Consider the following 21,834-nt stretch of genomic DNA (forward strand, 5'->3'; position numbering starts at 1 on the left):
TCTGTTTCACAGTGAAACATACATTGAAACAAATACACAGGGTCTTAAGGTACATTGACACACACAAACACCGTCACATACACACAGGGTTTCACAGTGACACACATAATGGTACACACAGGGTTTCACAGTGACACACGCACAGTTACACACACAGCATCTCACAGTGACACACGCACAAAGTGACACGTAGGGTTTCACAGTGACACACACACACACAGGGTTTCAGTTTCAAAGACACCTTGATAAATACATACATGGTCTCACAGTGAGACACACACACACACACACACAGTAGCACACATGGTCTAACAGTGACACACACAGGGTTTCACAGTATTAAAGACAATGTGACACACATGCAGGGTCTCGGTGACACACTGATACAAAGGCAGGGACACACAGTTACACAAAGAGGGTCTCGCAGTGACTCACACATGTCACAGTGACACATTAAGGGTTTCACAGTGAAACACTCATTGACACACACAGCGTCTCACAGTGACACAGGGTTTCACAATATCACAGACACCGTGACACATACACCGTTAACAGTGACACACACGCATGGTCTCACAGTACACACATTTATGGTATCACAGTGAAACACACATGGTCTCACAGCAGTGACACACACGGCGACACACATGCAATGACACACACAAGGTTTCACAGTAACACACACAGGGTCTCACAGTGAAAAACAATCTCACACATCTCACAGTGACACACAGTGACACAGCTGCAGGGTTTCACAGTGACACACATGCAGTGACATACAGAGTTTCAAAGTGACACACACACACACACACACACACACACACACACACACACACACACACACACACACACGTTACATAGTAGATGAGGTTGAAAAAAAGACATAACGTCCATCACAGGGTTTCAAGATATCATAGACACCTTGACACATACACAGTCTCACAGTGACACACACACACACACACACACACACACACACACACACACACACACACACACACACACACACACACAGTTTCGCGGTGACACACATGGACAGTCTCACAGTGACACACATACACAGTCACACACATGCATGGTCTCACAGTGATACACAGTCTCACAGTGACACACATACAGTCTCACAGTGACACACATACACAGTCTCACAGTGACACACATACACAGTCTCACAGTGACACACATACACAGTCTCACAGTGACACACACACACACACACACAACACACAGTTTCGCGGTGACACACATGCACAGTCTCACAGTGACACACATACACAGTCACACACATGCATGGTCTCACAGTGACACACACACACACAGTCTCGCAGGGACACACATGCATGGTCTCACAGTGATACACAGTCTCACAGTGACACACATACAGTCTCACAGTGACACACATACACAGTCTCACAGTGACACACATACACAGTCTCACAGTGACACACATACACAGTCTCACAGTGACACACATACACAGTCTCACAGTGACACACATACACAGTCTCACAGTGACACACAAACACAGTCTCACAGTGACACACATACACAGTCTCACAGTGACACACATACACAGTCTCACAGTGACACACATACACAGTCTCACAGTGACACATAAACACAGTCTCAGTGACACACATACACAGTCTCACAGTGACACACGTACAATGTCTCACAGTGACACACAAACACAGTGACACACATACACAGTCTCACAGTGACACACATACAATGTCTCACAGTGACACACATACACAGTCTCACAGTGACACACATACACAGTCTCACAGTGACACACAAACACAGTCTCAGTGACACACATACACAGTCTCACAGTGACACACGTACAATGTCTCACAGTGACACACATACACAGTCTCACAGTGACACACATACACAGTCTTACAGTGACACACATACAGAGTTTCACAGTGACACACATACAGTCTTACAGTGACACACATACAGAGTTTCACAGTGACACACATACAGTCTTACAGTGACACACATACACAGTCTCACAGTGTCACACATACAGAGTTTCACAGTGACACACATACAGTTTCACAGTGACACACATACAGTCTTACAGTGACACACATACAGTCTTACAGTGACACACATACAGAGTTTCACAGTGACACACATACAGAGTTTCACAGTGACACACATACAGAGTTTCACAGTGACACACATACAGAGTTTCACAGTGACACACATACAGAGTTTCACAGTGACACACATACAGAGTTTCACAGTGACACACATACAGTCTTACAGTGACACACATACAGAGTTTCACAGTGACACACATACAGTCTTACAGTGACACACATACAGTCTTACAGTGACACACATACAGAGTTTCACAGTACCTCAGACAACATGACGCATGCACCCTTTCTCTTCCTACACGAATTTTGGGTAACTAGCCGGGTATAACCCCTTTATTACAGGCCAGGTTACCCCTGATCGTCACACCTCCCCTACCTCAGAGGGCAGATTGTGCCCCGGCCACCTTGTCAGGTGGTTGGGCTAACAGGTCAGCTCTTGAGGTAAAAAGTTCACATGGACTGTCCTGCCGGGATAGGCCATCGGCATTGCCGTGTTCACCGCCCTTTTTATGCTGTATCGTGAAATCAAACTCTTGCCAAGTTAGACTCCAACGTAGTAGTTTGGCATTCTCACCCGACACCCTCTGCAGCCAACTCAAGGGGTTGTGGTCCGTGACCATGGTGAATGGGCGACCATATAGATAGGGCTGTAGCTTGCGTAGGGCCCACACGATCGCCAAACATTCTTTTTCAATGGTGGCATAAGCCACTTCTCTGGGTAATAGGCTGACTGGCTCCTGGTGATTTCAGCAGAGCTGGCTCCAGTTGCAGCAAACAAGCAGGTAACATGCCCCAGGTCATTGCCAAGCAAAACATTGGCATCTAACCCGGGCAGTACCCCCACCTCCCTCATGCCATGTCCGGCACCCCAATCCAAAAAGACCCAGGCAACCTGGAGTGACCACGGTCCTCCATCAGGCATGGTCACTTGCATTCCAGGGCCCGGGAGCAAGTCCTCTGGCCGCACCATATCAGGGCGCACCAGGGTAACAGTGGCACCAGAATCCAGCAAGCCGTCCGCTTGCCGGTCTCCGATGGTCACTTTTCTCAGGTGCTTCTGGTGGACATCATTGGTCTGCATACCGACTGGCGCCACCTGATGTCCTCCGATCTCCGCTGCTGGGCCTGAGGTGACAAGGACAGGCTCTTCTGTGGACGTTCCTCTGGGGTTGGCTTCCACGCCTGGGCTTGGCTCCTCTGTGTGTGCCAGTCGCACACGGGCAACAGGCCTCGCAGCTTGGGAACGGTGGCCCTGCTGGGCTTCCCTGGACCTGGCACGGTCCGTGCAGTCTGGCCTGATGTGACCAACCTTATTGCAGTTGTAACACCGCCTCGTATGTTTAAATTCTGTAGGGGTAGGTGGTTTACATCCCGCTGCAGGCTTGTGAGTTCATTGCGGGCTCGTCTCAGCTCCCTGGGCCGGAGTGGCCACTCCTCTGGGAGCTAGTTTCAGGTTGATCCACCCCCTGCTGGTAACATAGTCGTCTGCCAGCTTTGCTGCATCCACATGGGTTTTGGGTTTTCTGTTAAACACCCATGCCTTCACCTCCGGGGGTCACCGCTGCAGCAATTGTTCCTGATACATTAAGTCCAGCAACGTGGGAAATGTAGCGACCCCACAACCCTCCACCCACTGTGCCCCATGCAATGCCATGTGGGCACCGTAATTGACAAAGGACTCTTGAGGCTTCTTCTCGCCAGTCCTGAACTTGCCTCGGTTCGCTTCTGGGGTGAGGGAGTACAGAGCCAGCAACATGTTCTTCACGTGACCGTAGTCATTGCCATTCACGTCTGGGATAGCCTGCAGCGTCTGTTTGGCCTGACCAGACAACAAGTGGTTAAAGTCGCATAACCCAGTCCTGTTGCGGTCAACATTGTATCTCGAAGTTCTTCAAGAATCCATCAATCTGGTCAGTACCGTACATGAATTTGCAGAAACTGTGATGGTTTATTCTGGGAATGTCCTGTTCCCCGTTGCCAAGGTGGGAGTGGGGGGTTCTTCCCAATGCCACGGCCAGCAGCTGGATTCGCTCTGTTGCTGTAGCCCCCTCTCCCCTTGTGGTCAGGAGCACAGGGGTGACTAGTCCGGTCGCTGCAACGCCCGGTCCACCCACTGGTGCCAAGCCACCAATACTCAGGTGGTCACTGCTCCCTCCCCATGTTCTTGCAACTCCGGAGCCGGATTAACCTCCTGCACTCCCGCTGCAACCGCGGCTGAGGGGCCATGCCCCCCGGTGAAGCCATTCTTTCTTCGTAGTCCTCCAGGTCTTGCTCCAGCTGTCCCTTTGACCGACCGTCCGTCAGCATTCTACAGCCCGCACATCTTTCCACGACTTGCTCTCGCACCCAGCATCGGAACCGTCCTGCACGAGCACTCATGTTGGGTATTTGGAATAAGGGGATAGTGTTATATCTCTCGTGCCTTACGAAACAGGTGTGTGAGTTATCACTTGTCTGAGGAGCTCGCAATCTACGAGTACCCTCACTGTGTTATAGAATCCCACAGTAGACTATAACAGGTTCAATCATGTCCCACCGCTGCCCCCAGTAAATCTAAGCCTGTCATGGGAGGCCAGACCTAATTCACGGTGAATATACTGGGCACTGATTGAACAGGACAAAATGATAAAATAAACTGAAGATTTATTCCCTTTCGAGCAAACACAACATGTAACACAACACTAACACAACACTGTAACACAACACTAACACAACACTGTAACACAACACTAACACAACACTGTAACACAAGTAACACTTGAAAATAACACTTACGGTAAAATAACAGGGTGAAGTATCCAAGAATAACACTGGCTAGCAATTCTCCCTTGCTGGATTAGAGTCACGAACCACCAACTACGAACATCGAACACTCTACTACTCTGGGGTTGGGGCACCCTGCCTCTTTATAGGGTTTAAATTCCCATCACAAACAGGCAAGGAACTCTGGGAGGAAACAGGAATGCTCCCCCCTCCCCCCCCCCCCGGCAACACCAAGTCTGGGGCTGAATGGCTGGGCATTGTCTAACCCATAAGAGGGGTTGGTGGAAGATACTTCATGTTATCTGGCCCATCCTCACTCCTTCTGGCTCTGCAGCCTGATAGTCCTGAATATCTCCAGACACCTTGGCAGCAAAGCCACTGGATGCCCTCTGAAGTCAGGGACTCCCAAAGCTCCCAGCTCATCCTCAATGCACCTTTATCTGCAGGAACCTCACCTGATTAATTCAGGGGCCCCTCCATACAAATGTAACTCACATGCAAATCCCATTACAAGTCTGCTATCTGAGAAATGAGTACATACAGTCGCATAATCCCCTGAACACTTTGCAGGGCTGGCTCCCAAATCACATCACAGTTCTTACCCATAGATCACAAAACACTTTACCTCATTTGCCTGCTTAACTAGACTTGGGAATTGAATTCACAGGGAATAAAAGGGCTTTGGAATACACATACATAGTACAGTATACATTAACCCTTTCTCTGCCCACACGAATTAGGGGTAACTAGCCGGGTATAACCCCTTTATTACAGGCCAGGTAACCCCTGATCGTCACACACACATGCAGGATTTCACAGTAACACACACACAGTAACACAAGTTCTCACTGTGACCCAAACGTAGGGTCTTACAGTGACACACGTAACGAGAAACACAGGGTTTCACAGTGACTCACACACTGACACACACACACACAGTGACTGACACAGGGTTTCACAGTGACTCACACACTGACACACACACACACACACAGTGACTGACACAGGGTTTCACAGTGACTCACACACTGACACACACACACAAACAGTGACTGACACAGGGTTTCACAGTGACTCACACACTGACACACACACACACACACACACACACACAGTGACTGACACAGGGTTTCACAGTGACTCACACACTGACACACACACACACACACAGTGACTGACACAGGGTTTCACAGTGACTCACACACTGACACACACACACACACAGTGACTGACACAGGGTTTCACAGTGACACACACAGCATCTCATATGAACAGGGTGACACAAAACACAGTGCACTCACAGCGTTTCACAGTGACTCACACACAGGGTCTCCCAGTGAGATACACACACTGACAAACATGCAAGGCTTCACTGTGATAAACACAGTAAGGCACACAGGGTTTCACAGTGACACACACATGTAGAGACACACACAGGGTTTTACAGTGACACACAAGCAAGGTCTCACAGTGACACACACAGTGACACACACAGTGACACAGACACAGCGTTTCACAGTGACACACACAGACACATCCTGCATATCACAGACACACACACAGTGACACATGCAGGGTTTCACAGTATCACAGATACCGTGACACACACACACAGGGTCTCACAGTGACACACAAAGTGATACACGTAGTGTTTCACAGTTACACACACAGTAACACACAAGATCTCAGTGACACACATGCAACGAGACACACAGGGTTTCACAGTGACACACACAGTGACTCAAATAGGGTCTAACAGGGAAAAACACACAGCTACACACACACACACACACACACACACACACACACACACACACACACACACACACACACACACACACACACACACACACACACACAAATTCTCAGTGAGACACATACAGGGTTTCACAGTGACACGCACAGTAAAGCACACAGGGTTTCAAAGTGACACACACGCAAGGTCTCACAGTGACACACACAGTGACAGACACAGAGTTTCACAGTGACACATCCTGCATATCACAGAGACACACACACAGTGACACATGCAGGGTTTCACAGTATCACAGATACCGTGACACACACAGTGACACATATGTAGTGTTTCACAGTTACACACACAGTAGCACACAAGATCTCACAGTGACACACATGCAACGAGACACACACAGTGACTCAAATAGGGTCTAACAGGGAAAAACACACAGCTACACACACACACACACACACACACACACAAATTCTCAGTGAGACACATACAGGGTTTCACAGTGACACACACAGGGTCGCAAAGTGACAGACATGCAGTGACACACATGGGGTCTCACAGTGACACACACAACATCTAACAGTGATACACACAGTGATACACATGAAAGGTTTCACTGTGACACCCATAAACACAAACAGGGTTTTACAGTGACATACGTAGTGATACACACACAGGGTCGCAGAGTGACACACGCACATAGTTACTCAAACAATGTCTCACAGTGACACATACAGTGACACAGACACAGACACATCCTGCATATCACAGAGACACACACACACAGTGACACACACACAGTAAAGCACACAGGGTTTCACAGTGACACACACGCAAGGTCTCACAGTGACACACACAGTGACAGACACAGAGTTTCACAGTGACACACACACAGACACATCCTGCATATCACAGAGACACACACACACATAGTGACACAAACAGGGACTCACAGTGACACACACACAGGCACATCCTGCATATCACAGAGACACACACACACAGTGACACAAACAGGGTCTCACAGTGACACACACAGGGTCTCAGAGTGACACATACACACAGTTACACAAACAAGGTCTCACAGTGACACACACAGGGTTTCACAGTATCACAGATACTGGCACATACACAGTCTCACAGTGACACACATGCAGGGTTTCACAGTGATACACACACAGTAACATACACGGTCTCACAGTGACACACACGCAGGGTTTCACAGTGATACACACACAGTAACATACACAGTCTCACAGTGACACACACGCAGGGTTTCACAGTGATACACACACAGTAACATACACAGTCTCACAGTGACACACATGCAGGGTTTCACAGTGATACACACACAGTAACATACACGGTCTCACAGTGACACACATGCAGTGACACAGGATGTTAGAGTGACACACATATACAGTGACACACACACAAGGTTTCACAGTATCACAGAAACCGTGACACACACAGGGTCTCAGACGCATGGTATTAGTGGCACACACGCAGTGACACACACACAGGGTCTCAGGCACATGGTATTAGTGGCACACTCGCAGTGACACACACATGGTTTCAGACGCATGGTATTAGTGGCACACACGCAGTGACACACACAGGGTCTCAGATGCATGGTATTAGTGGCACACACGCAGTGACACACACAGGGTCTCAGACGCATTGTATTAGTGGCACACACGCAGTGACACACACAGGGTCTCAGATGCATGGTATTAGTGGCACACACGCAGTGACACACACAGGGTCTCAGATGCATAGCATTAGTGGCACACACGCAGTGACACACACAGGGTTTCAGATGCATGGTATTAGTGGCACACACAGGGTCTCAGACGCATGGTATTAGTGGCACACACGCAGTGACACACACAGGTTCTCAGACGCATGGTATTAGTGGCACACACGCAGTGACACACACAGGGTTTCAGATGCATGGTATTAGTGGCACACACAGGGTCTCAGACGCATGGTATTAGTGGCACACACGCAGTGACACACACACAGGGTCTCAGACGCATGGTATTAGTGGCACACACGCAGTGACACACACAGGGTCTCAGATGCATGGTATTAGTGGCACACACGCAGTGACACACACAGGGTTTCAGACACATGGTATTAGTGGCACACACGCAGTGACACACACACAGGGTCTCAGACGCATGGTATTAGTGGCACACACGCAGTGACACACACAGTGTCTCAGACACATGGTATTAGTGGCACACGCAGTGACACACACAGGGTCTCAGGCGCATGGTATTAGTGGCACACACGCAGTGACACACACAGGGTTTCAGACGCATGGTATTAGTGGCACACACGCAGTGACACACACAGGGTCTCAGGCGCATGGTATTAGTGGCACACACGCAGTGACACACACAGGGTCTCAGGCGCATGGTATTAGTGGCACACACGCAGTGACACACACAGGGTTTCAGACACATGGTATTAGTGGCACACACGCAGTGACACACACAGGGTTTCAGACGCATGGTATTAGTGGCACACACGCAGTGACACACACAGGGTCTCAGACGCATGTTATTAGTGGCACACATGCAGTGACACACACAGGGTCTCAGACGCATGGTATTAGTGGCACACACGCAGTGACACACACAGGGTCTCAGACGCATGGTATTAGTGGCACACACGCAGTGACACACACAGGGTTTCAGACACATGGTATTAGTGGCACACATGCAGTGACACACACACAGGGTCTCAGACGCATGGTATTAGTGGCACACACGCAGTGACACACACAGGGTTTCAGACGCATGGTATTAGTGGCACACACGTAGTGACACACACAGGGTCTCAGACGCATGGTATTAGTGGCACACATGCAGTGACACACACAGGGTTTCAGACGCATGGTATTAGTGGCACACACGCAGTGACACACACAGGGTTTCAGACGCATGGTATGAGTGGCACACACGCAGTGACACACACAGGGTCTCAGATGCATGGTATTAGTGTCACACACGCAGTGACACACACAGGGTCTCAGACGCATGGCATTAGTGGCACACAGGCAGTGATACACAGGGTCTCAGACGCATGGTATTAGTGGCACACACGCAGTGACACACACAAAGTTTCAGACGCATGGTATTAGTGGCACACACGCAGTGACACACACAGGGTTTCAGACGCATGGTATTAGTGGCACACACGCAGTGACACACACAGGGTTTCAGACGCATGGTATTAGTGGCACACATGCAGTGACACACACACAGGGTCCCAAGACGCATGGTATTAGTGGCACACACGCAGTGACACACACAGGGTCTCAGATGCATGGTATTAGTGGCACACACGCAGTGACACACACAGGGTCTCAGATGCATGGCATTAGTGGCACACACGCAATGACACACACAGGGTCTCAGATGCATGGTATTAGTGGCACAAACGCAGTGACACACACAGGTTCTCAGACGCATGTTATTAGTGGCACACACGCAGTGACACACACAGGGTTTCAGATGCATGGTATTAGTGGCACACACAGGGTCTCAGACGCATGGTATTAGTGGCACACACGCAGTGACACACACAGGTTCTCAGACGCATGGTATTAGTGGCACACACGCAGTGACACACACAGGGTCTCAGACGCATGGTATTAGTGGCACACACGCAGTGACACACACAGGGTCTCAGATGCATGGTATTAGTGGCACACACGCAGTGACACACACAGGGTTTCAGACACATGGTATTAGTGGCACACACGCAGTGACACACACACAGGGTCTCAGACGCATGGTATTAGTGGCACACACGCAGTGACACACACAGGTTCTCAGACGCATGGTATTAGTGGCACACACGCAGTGACACACACAGGGTCTCAGACGCATGGTATTAGTGGCACACACGCAGTGACACACACAGGGTCTCAGATGCATGGTATTAGTGGCACACACGCAGTGACACACACAGGGTTTCAGACACATGGTATTAGTGGCACACACGCAGTGACACACACACAGGGTCTCAGACGCATGGTATTAGTGGCACACACGCAGTGACACACACAGGGTCTCAGACACATGGTATTAGTGGCACACGCAGTGACACACACAGGGTCTCAGGTGCATGGTATTAGTGGCACACACGCAGTGACACACACAGGGTTTCAGACGCATGGTATTAGTGGCACACACGCAGTGACACACACAGGGTCTCAGGCGCATGGTATTAGTGGCACACACGCAGTGACACACACAGGGTTTCAGACACATGGTATTAGTGGCACACACGCAGTGACACACACAGGGTTTCAGACGCATGGTATTAGTGGCACACACGCAGTGACACACACAGGGTCTCAGACGCATGTTATTAGTGGCACACATGCAGTGACACACACAGGGTCTCAGACGCATGGTATTAGTGGCACACACGCAGTGACACACACAGGGTCTCAGACGCATGGTATTAGTGGCACACACGCAGTGACACACACAGGGTTTCAGACACATGGTATTAGTGGCACACATGCAGTGACACACACACAGGGTCTCAGACGCATGGTATTAGTGGCACACACGCAGTGACAAACACAGGGTTTCAGACGCATGGTATTAGTGGCACACACGCAGTGACACACACAGGGTCTCAGACGCATGGTATTAGTGGCACACATGCAGTGACACACACAGGGTTTCAGACGCATGGTATTAGTGGCACACACGCAGTGACACACACAGGGTTTCAGACGCATGGTATGAGTGGCACACACGCAGTGACACACACAGGGTCTCAGATGCATGGTATTAGTGTCACACACGCAGTGACACACACAGGGTCTCAGACGCATGGCATTAGTGGCACACAGGCAGTGATACACAGGGTCTCAGACGCATGGTATTAGTGGCACACACGCAGTGACACACGCAAAGTTTCAGACGCATGGTATTAGTGGCACACACGCAGTGACACACACAGGGTTTCAGACGCATGGTATTAGTGGCACACACGCAGTGACACACACAGGGTTTCAGACGCATGGTATTAGTGGCACACATGCAGTGACACACACACAGGGTCTCAAGACGCATGGTATTAGTGGCACACACGCAGTGACACACACAGGGTCTCAGATGCATGGTATTAGTGGCACACACGCAGTGACACACACAGGGTCTCAGATGCATGGCATTAGTGGCACACACGCAATGACACACACAGGGTCTCAGACGCATGGTATTAGTGGCACACACGCAGTGACACACCCAGGGTCTCAGACGCATGGTATTAGTGGCACACACGCAGTGACACACACAAGGTCTCAGACGCATGGTATTAGTGGCACACACGCAGTGACACACACAGGGTTTCAGACGCATGGTATTAGTGGCACACACACAGTGACACACACTGGGTCTCAGACGCATGGTATTAGTGGCACACACGCAGTGACACACACATGGTCTCAGACGCATGGTATTAGTGGCACACACGCAGTGACAAACACAGGGTTTCAGACGCATGGCATTAGTGGCACACAGGCAGTGATACACAGGGTCTCAGACGCATGGTATTAGTGACACACACGCAGTGACACACACAGGGTTTCAGACGCATGGTATTAGTGGCACACACGCAGTGACACACACAGGGTCTCAGACGCATGGTATTAGTGGCACACACAGGGTCTCAGACGCATGGTATTAGTGGCACACACAAGGTCTCAGACGCATGGTATTAGTGGCACACGCAGTGACACACACAGGGTTTCAGACGCATGGTATTAGTGGCACACACGCTGTGACACACACAGGGTTTCAGACGCATGGTATTAGTGGCACACACACAGTGACACACACAGGGTCTCAGATGCATGGTATTAGTGGCACACAGGCAGTGACACACACAGGGTCTCAGACACATGGTATTAGTAGCACACACAGGGTCTCAGACGCATGGTATTAGTGGCACACACAGGGTCTCAGACACATGGTATTAGTGGCACACACAGGGTCTCAGACGCATGGTATTAGTGGCACACACAGGGTCTCAGACGCATGGTATTAGTGGCACACACAGGGTCTCAGACACATGGTATTAGTGGCACACACAGGGTCTCAGACGCATGGTATTAGTGGCACACACGCAGTGACACACACAGGGTCTCAGACGCATGGTATTAGTGGCACACACGCAGTGACACACACAGGGTCTCAGACGCATGGTATTAGTGGCACACACGCAGTGACACACACAGGGTCTCAGACGCATGGTATTAGTGGCACACACGCAGTGACACACACAGGGTCTCAGATGCATTGTATTAGTGGCACACACGCAGTGACACACACAGGGTCTCAGGCGCATGGTATTAGTGGCACACACGCAGTGACACACACAGGGTCTCAGACGCATGGTATTAGTGGCACACACGCAGTGACACACACAGGGTCTCAGACGCATTGTATTAGTGGCACACACGCAGTGACACACACAGGGTCTCAGGCGCATGGTATTAGTGGCACACACGCAGTGACACACACAGGGTTTCAGACGCATGGTATTAGTGGCACACAGGCAGTGACACACACAGGGTTTCAGACGCATGGTATTAGTGGCACACACGCAGTGACACACACAGGGTCTCAGACGCATTGTATTAGTGGCACACACGCAGTGACACACACAGGGTCTCAGACGCATTGTATTAGTGGCACACACGCAGTGACACACACAGGGTCTCAGGCGCATGGTATTAGTGGCACACAGGCAATGACACACACAGGGTCTCAGGCGCATGGTATTAGTGGCACACACGCAGTGACACACACACAGGGTCTCAGACGCATGGCATTAGTGGCACACACGCAATGACACACACAGGGTCTCACACGCATGGTATTAGTGGCACACACGCAGTGACACACACAGGGTCTCAGACGCATTGTATTAGTGGCACACACGCAGTGACACACACAGGGTCTCAGGCGCATGGTATTAGTGGCACACACGCAATGACACACACAGAGTCTCAGGCGCATGGTATTAGTGGCACACACGCAGTGACACACACACAGGGGTCTCAGACGCATGGTATTAGTGGCACACACGCAGTGACACACACAGGGTCTCAGACGCATTGTATTAGTGGCACACACGCAGTGACACACACAGGGTCTCAGGCGCATGGTATTAGTGGCACACACGCAGTGACACACACAGGGTCTCAGACGCATGGCATTAGTGGCACACACGCAGTGACACACACAGGGTCTCAGACGCATTGTATTAGTGGCACACACGCAGTGACACACACAGGGTCTCAGGCGCATGGTATTAGTGGCACACACGCAGTGACACACACAGGGTTTCAGACGCATGGTATTAGTGGCACACAGGCAGTGACACACACAGGGTTTCAGACGCATGGTATTAGTGGCACACACGCAGTGACACACACAGGGTTTCAGACGCATGGTATTAGTGGCACACAGGCAGTGACACACACAGGGTTTCAGACGCATGGTATTAGTGGCACACAGGCAATGACACACACAGGGTCTCAGACGCATGTTATTAGTGGCACACATGCAGTGACACACACAGGGTCTCAGACGCATGGTATTAGTGGCACACACGCAGTGACACACACAGGGTCTCAGACGCATGGTATTAGTGGCACACACGCAGTGACACACACAGGGTCTCAGACGCATGGTATTAGTGGCACACACGCAGTGACACACACAGGGTTTCAGACACATGGTATTAGTGGCACACATGCAGTGACACACACACAGGGTCTCAGACGCATGGTATTAGTGGCACACACGCAGTGACACACACAGGGTTTCAGACGCATGGTATTAGTGGCACACACGCAGTGACACACACAGGGTCTCAGACGCATGGTATTAGTGGCACACAGGCAGTGACACACACAGGGTTTCAGACGCATGGTATTAGTGGCACACACGCAGTGACACACACAGGGTTTCAGACGCATGGTATGAGTGGCACACACGCAGTGACACACACAGGGTCTCAGATGCATGGTATTAGTGTCACACACGCAGTGACACACACAGGGTCTCAGATGCATGGCATTAGTGGCACACAGGCAGTGATACACAGGGTCTCAGACGCATGGTATTAGTGGCACACACGCAGTGACACACACAAAGTTTCAGACGCATGGTATTAGTGGCACACACGCAGTGACACACACAGGGTTTCAGACGCATGGTATTAGTGGCACACACGCAGTGACACACACAGGGTTTCAGACGCATGGTATTAGTGGCACACATGCAGTGACACACACACAGGGTCTCAAGACGCATGGTATTAGTGGCACACACGCAGTGACACACACAGGGTCTCAGATGCATGGTATTAGTGGCACACACGCAGTGACACACACAGGGTCTCAGATGCATGGCATTAGTGGCACACACGCAATGACACACACAGGGTCTCAGACGCATGGTATTAGTGGCACACACGCAGTGACACACCCAGGGTCTCAGACGCATGGTATTAGTGGCACACACGCAGTGACACACACAAGGTCTCAGACGCATGGTATTAGTGGCACACACGCAGTGACACACACAGGGTTTCAGACGCATGGTATTAGTGGCACACACACAGTGACACACACTGTGTCTCAGACGCATGGTATTAGTGGCACACACGCAGTGACACACACATGGTCTCAGACGCATGGTATTAGTGGCACACACGCAGTGACACACACAGGGTTTCAGACGCATGGCATTAGTGGCACACAGGCAGTGATACACAGGGTCTCAGACGCATGGTATTAGTGACACACACGCAGTGACACACACAGGGTTTCAGACGCATGGTATTAGTGGCACACACGCAGTGACACACACAGGGTCTCAGACGCATGGTATTAGTGACACACACGCAGTGACACACACAGGGTCTCAGACGCATGGTATTAGTGGCACACACAAGGTCTCAGACGCATGGTATTAGTGGCACACGCAGTGACACACACAGGGTTTCAGACGCATGGTATTAGTGGCACACACGCTGTGACACACACAGGGTTTCAGACGCATGGTATTAGTGGCACACACACAGTGACACACACAGGGTCTCAGATGCATGGCATTAGTGGCACACAGGCAGTGACACACACAGGGTCTCAGACACATGGTATTAGTAGCACACACAGGGTCTCAGACGCATGGTATTAGTGGCACACACAGGGTCTCAGACACATGGTATTAGTGGCACACACAGGGTCTCAGACGCATGGTATTAGTGGCACACACAGGGTCTCAGACACATGGTATTAGTGGCACACACAGGGTCTCAGACGCATGGTATTAGTGGCACACACGCAGTGACACACACAGGGTCTCAGACGCATGGTATTAGTGGCACACACGCAGTGACACACACAGGGTCTCAGACGCATGGTATTAGTGGCACACACGCAGTGACACACACAGGGTCTCAGACGCATGGTATTAGTGGCACACACGCAGTGACACACACAGGGTCTCAGACGCATTGTATTAGTGGCACACACGCAGTGACACACACAGGGTCTCATGCGCATGGTATTAGTGGCACACACGCAGTGACACACACAGGGTCTCAGACGCATGGTATTAGTGGCACACACGCAGTGACACACACAGGGTCTCAGACGCATTGTATTAGTGGCACACACGCAGTGACACACACAGGGTCTCAGGCGCATGGTATTAGTGGCACACACGCAGTGACACACACAGGGTTTCAGACGCATGGTATTAGTGGCACACAGGCAGTGACACACACAGGGTTTCAGATGCATGGTATTAGTGGCACACACGCAGTGACACACACAGGGTCTCAGACGCATTGTATTAGTGGCACACACGCAGTGACACACACAGGGTCTCAGAAGCATTGTATTAGTGGCACACCCTGCGTGACACACACAGGGTCTCAGGCGCATGGTATTAGTGGCACACAGGCAATGACACACACAGGGTCTCAGGCGCATGGTATTAGTGGCACACACGCAGTGACACACACACAGGGTCTCAGACGCATGGCATTAGTGGCACACACGCAATGACACACACAGGGTCTCACACGCATGGTATTAGTGGCACACACGCAGTGACACACACAGGGTCTCAGACGCATTGTATTAGTGGCACACACGCAGTGACACACACAGGGTCTCAGGCGCATGGTATTAGTGGCACACACGCAATGACACACACAGGGTCTCAGGCGCATGGTATTAGTGGCACACACGCAGTGACACACACAAAGTTTCAGACGCATGGTATTAGTGGCACACACGCAGTGACACACACAGGGTCTCAGACGCATGGTATTAGTGGCACACACGCAGTGACACACACAGGGTCTCAGACGCATTGTATTAGTGGCACACACGCAGTGACACACACAGGGTCTCATGCGCATGGTATTAGTGGCACACACGCAGTGACACACACAGGGTCTCAGACGCATGGTATTAGTGGCACACACGCAGTGACACACACAGGGTCTCAGACGCATTGTATTAGTGGCACACACGCAGTGACACACACAGGGTCTCAGGCGCATGGTATTAGTGGCACACACGCAGTGACACACACAGGGTTTCAGACGCATGGTATTAGTGGCACACAGGCAGTGACACACACAGGGTTTCAGACGCATGGTATTAGTGGCACACACGCAGTGACACACACAGGGTCTCAGACGCATTGTATTAGTGGCACACACGCAGTGACACACACAGGGTCTCAGACGCATTGTATTAGTGGCACACACGCAGTGACACACACAGGGTCTCAGGCGCATGGTATTAGTGGCACACAGGCAATGACACACACAGGGTCTCAGGCGCATGGTATTAGTGGCACACACGCAGTGACACACACACAGGGTCTCAGACGCATGGCATTAGTGGCACACACGCAATGACACACACAGGGTCTCACACGCATGGTATTAGTGGCACACACGCAGTGACACACACAGGGTCTCAGACGCATTGTATTAGTGGCACACACGCAGTGACACACACAGGGTCTCAGGCGCATGGTATTAGTGGCACACACGCAATGACACACACAGGGTCTCAGGCGCATGGTATTAGTGGCACACACGCAGTGACACACACAAAGTTTCAGACGCATGGTATTAGTGGCACACACGCAGTGACACACACAGGGTCTCAGACGCATTGTATTAGTGGCACACACGCAGTGACACACACAGGGTCTCAGGCGCATGGTATTAGTGGCACACACGCAGTGACACACACATGGTCTCAGACGCATGGTATTAGTGGCACACACGCAGTGACACACACAGGGTCTCAGACGCATTGTATTAGTGGCACACACGCAGTGACACACACAGGGTCTCAGGCGCATGGTATTAGTGGCACACACGCAGTGACACACACAGGGTTTCAGACGCATGGTATTAGTGGCACACAGGCAGTGACACACACAGGGTTTCAGACGCATGGTATTAGTGGCACACACGCAGTGACACACACAGGGTCTCAGACGCATTGTATTAGTGGCACACACGCAGTGACACACACAGGGTCTCAGACGCATTGTATTAGTGGCACACACGCAGTGACACACACAGGGTCTCAGGCGCATGGTATTAGTGGCACACAGGCAATGACACACACAGGGTCTCAGGCGCATGGTATTAGTGGCACACACGCAGTGACACACACACAGGGTCTCAGATGCATGGTATTAGTGGCACACACGCAGTGACACACAGGGTCTCAGACGCATGGTATTAGTGGCACACACGCAGTGACACACAGGGTCTCAGACGCATGGTATTAGTGGCACACACGCAGTGACACACACAGGGTTTCAGACGCATGGTATTAGTGGCACACACGCAGTGACAAACACAGGGTCTCAGATGCATGGTATTAGTGGCACACACGCAGTGACACACAGGGTCTCAGACGCATGGTATTAGTGGCACACAGGCAGTGACACACACAGGGTCTCATAGTGACGCATGCAAGGTTTCAAAGTGACACACACACAGTGACACACACACAGGGTCTCACAGTAACACACAGGGTTTTACAGTGACACACGGGGTTTTACAGTGACACACACACAGGGACACCCAAATGGTTTCACACTGACACACATACAGGGACACACACAGAGTCTCATAGTTAAACACATATAACACACAAGCAGGATTTCCCAGTGACACACACACACACACACACGGTTTCACACAGTGACACAAACAGTGACATGTAGGGTTTCAGAGTGACACACAAAGTGACAAACATACGTGGTCTCACATTGACACACATGCAGTGACACTCACACAGGGTCTCACAGTGACACACGGTGACACAAACAGCATACCACAGTGACACACAGCATCTTACAGTGACACACACAGGGTTTCACAGTGAGACATACACAGTTACACATACACAGGGTCTCACAGTGACACACATACAGTGACACACACTGGGTTTAGCAGTGACACACACACAGTGAGACACAAACAGGGTCTTACAATGACACCAACATACACTCAAAGTGACAAACACACAGTTACACAGACACGGTTTCACAGTGAAACACACAGTGACAAACACACAGTGTCAAACACACAATCATGGGCTCACAATGACACACACCCAATAACACAGTAACACACACACACACACACACACACACACACACACACACACACACACTGTCATCGTGAGACACACAGGGTCTCACAGTAACCTACACTCAGATTCTCACAGTGACACACACAATGACATACAATACATACAGGGTCTCTCAGTGACACACACAGGGATTGAAAATGACACACAATGACATACAGAGAACACAGGGTCTCTCAGTAACACACACAATGACATACAGTGAACACAGGGTCTCAGTGACACACACACACACAGGGATTCACAGTGACAGACACAATGACATACAGTACACACAGAGTCTCTCAGTGAAACACACACAGGGATTCACAGTTACACACACACAGTGACACACGCTCAGAGTCTCACCTTGACACACACCAGGTTTCACAGTGATACACACACACACACACACACACACACACACACCCAGGGTCTCAGTGACACACAGCATCTCACAATGACACACACACACACACACACAGTTTCACAGTAATACACACACACACTGACAGAAACACACAGAGTTTCACAGTGTCATACACAAAGTGAAACACACACAGGGTCTCACAATGACAGAGACACACACATAAGTTTCACAGTGTCACACACATAGTGACAACCAGGCAAGGTTTCACAGTGACACACACACATGTTGTCACAGTGTCACACAGTGACAGATACACAGTAACACTCACACACGGTGTCACAGTGTCACACAGTGACAGATACACAGTAACACACACACATACGGTGTCACAGTGTCACACAGTGACACACACACAGTAACACTCACACACGGTGTCACAGTGTCACACAGTGACACACACACAGTAACACACACACGGTGTCACAGTGTCACACAGTGACAGATACACAGTAACACACACACACGGTGTCACAGTGTCACACAGTGACACACACACACAGTAACACTCACCAGTTGGACCCACACATTGGATTCCCGTCCTTGCTCTTGGTTACCTCTGATCCTCATCTCTCAGTTCTGTCACTAGAAGCTTCAGCTGGACAATGGCAGAGGTCAGGACCTCACTCGGCCTGTCCACTCAGCACTTGCCCACACCCAATCCCAGAATGGCCACACTCCAAACTCACACCAACAGCAGGCAACCAGGGAACACATCTCTCCCCACAGCAAGAGTCACTGGTCATAGGGACACAATATAACTCCCTGTATCACACCATAACACAATATTACTCCCTGTATCACACCATAACACAATATAACTCACTGTATCACACCATAGCACAATATAACTCCCTGTATCACACCATAGCACAATATAACTCCCTGTATCACACCATAGCACAATATAACTCCCTGTATCACACCATAGCACAATATAACTCCCTGTATCACACCATAGCACAATATAACTCCCTGTATCACACCATAGCACAATATAACTCCCTGCATCACACCATAGCACAATATAACTCCCTGTATCACACCATAACACAATATTACTCCCTGTATCACACCATAGCACAATATAACTCACTGTATCACACCATAGCACAATATAACTCCCTGTATCACACCATAGCACAATATAACTCCCTGTATCACACCATAGCACAATATAACTCACTGTATCACACCATAGCACAATATAACTACCTGTATCACACCATAGCACAATATAACTCCCTGTATCACACCATAGCACAATATAACTCCCTGTATCACACCATAGCACAATATAACTCCCTGTATCACACCATAGCACAATATAACTACCTGTATCACACCATAGCACAATATAACTCCCTGTATCACACCATAGCACAATATAACTCCCTGTATCACACCATAGCAAAATATAACTCCCTGTATCACACCATAGCACAATATAACTCCCTGTATCACACCATAGCACAATATAACTCACTGTTTCACACCATAGCACAATATAACTCCCTGCATCACACCATAGCACAATATAACTCCCTGCATCACACCATAGCACAATATAACTCCCTGTATCACACCGTAGCACAATATAACTCACTGTATCACACCATAGCACAATATAACTCCCTGTATCACACCATAGCACAATATAACTCCCTGTATCACACCGTAGCCCAATATAACTCCCTGTATCACACCATAGCACAATATAACTCCCTGTATCACACCATAGCACAATATAACTCCCTGTATCACACCATAGCACAATATAACTCCCTGTATCACACCATAGCACAATATAACTCACTGTATCACACCATAACACAATATAACTCCCTGTATCACACCATAACACAATATTACTTTCTGTATCACACCATAGCACAATATAACTCCCTGTATCACACCAAAGCACAATATAACTCCCTGTATCACACCATAGCCCAATATAACTCCCTGTATCACACCATAGCCCAATATAACTCCCTGTATCACACCATAGCACAATATAACTCCCTGTATCACACCATAGCACAATATAACT

General features: G+C 49.9%; 1 long non-coding RNA gene across 1 annotated transcript in view; it reads right to left on the reverse strand.

The window, feature by feature from the left end:
* The window catches only part of LOC142492216 (uncharacterized), a 47,893-nt gene extending 27,462 nt beyond the window's left edge, over nt 1–20,431 (reverse strand). Inside the window, exon 1 of the long non-coding RNA XR_012800816.1 lies at nt 20,295–20,431. This is a non-coding gene — a long non-coding RNA (uncharacterized LOC142492216). The remainder of the gene's footprint in view (nt 1–20,294) is intronic.
* Nucleotides 20,432–21,834: the final 1,403 nt, after the last annotated feature.

The sequence above is a fragment of the Ascaphus truei genome, chromosome 4 (genome assembly GCF_040206685.1).
Source record: "Ascaphus truei isolate aAscTru1 chromosome 4, aAscTru1.hap1, whole genome shotgun sequence".
Taxonomy (NCBI): Eukaryota; Metazoa; Chordata; class Amphibia; order Anura; family Ascaphidae; genus Ascaphus; species Ascaphus truei.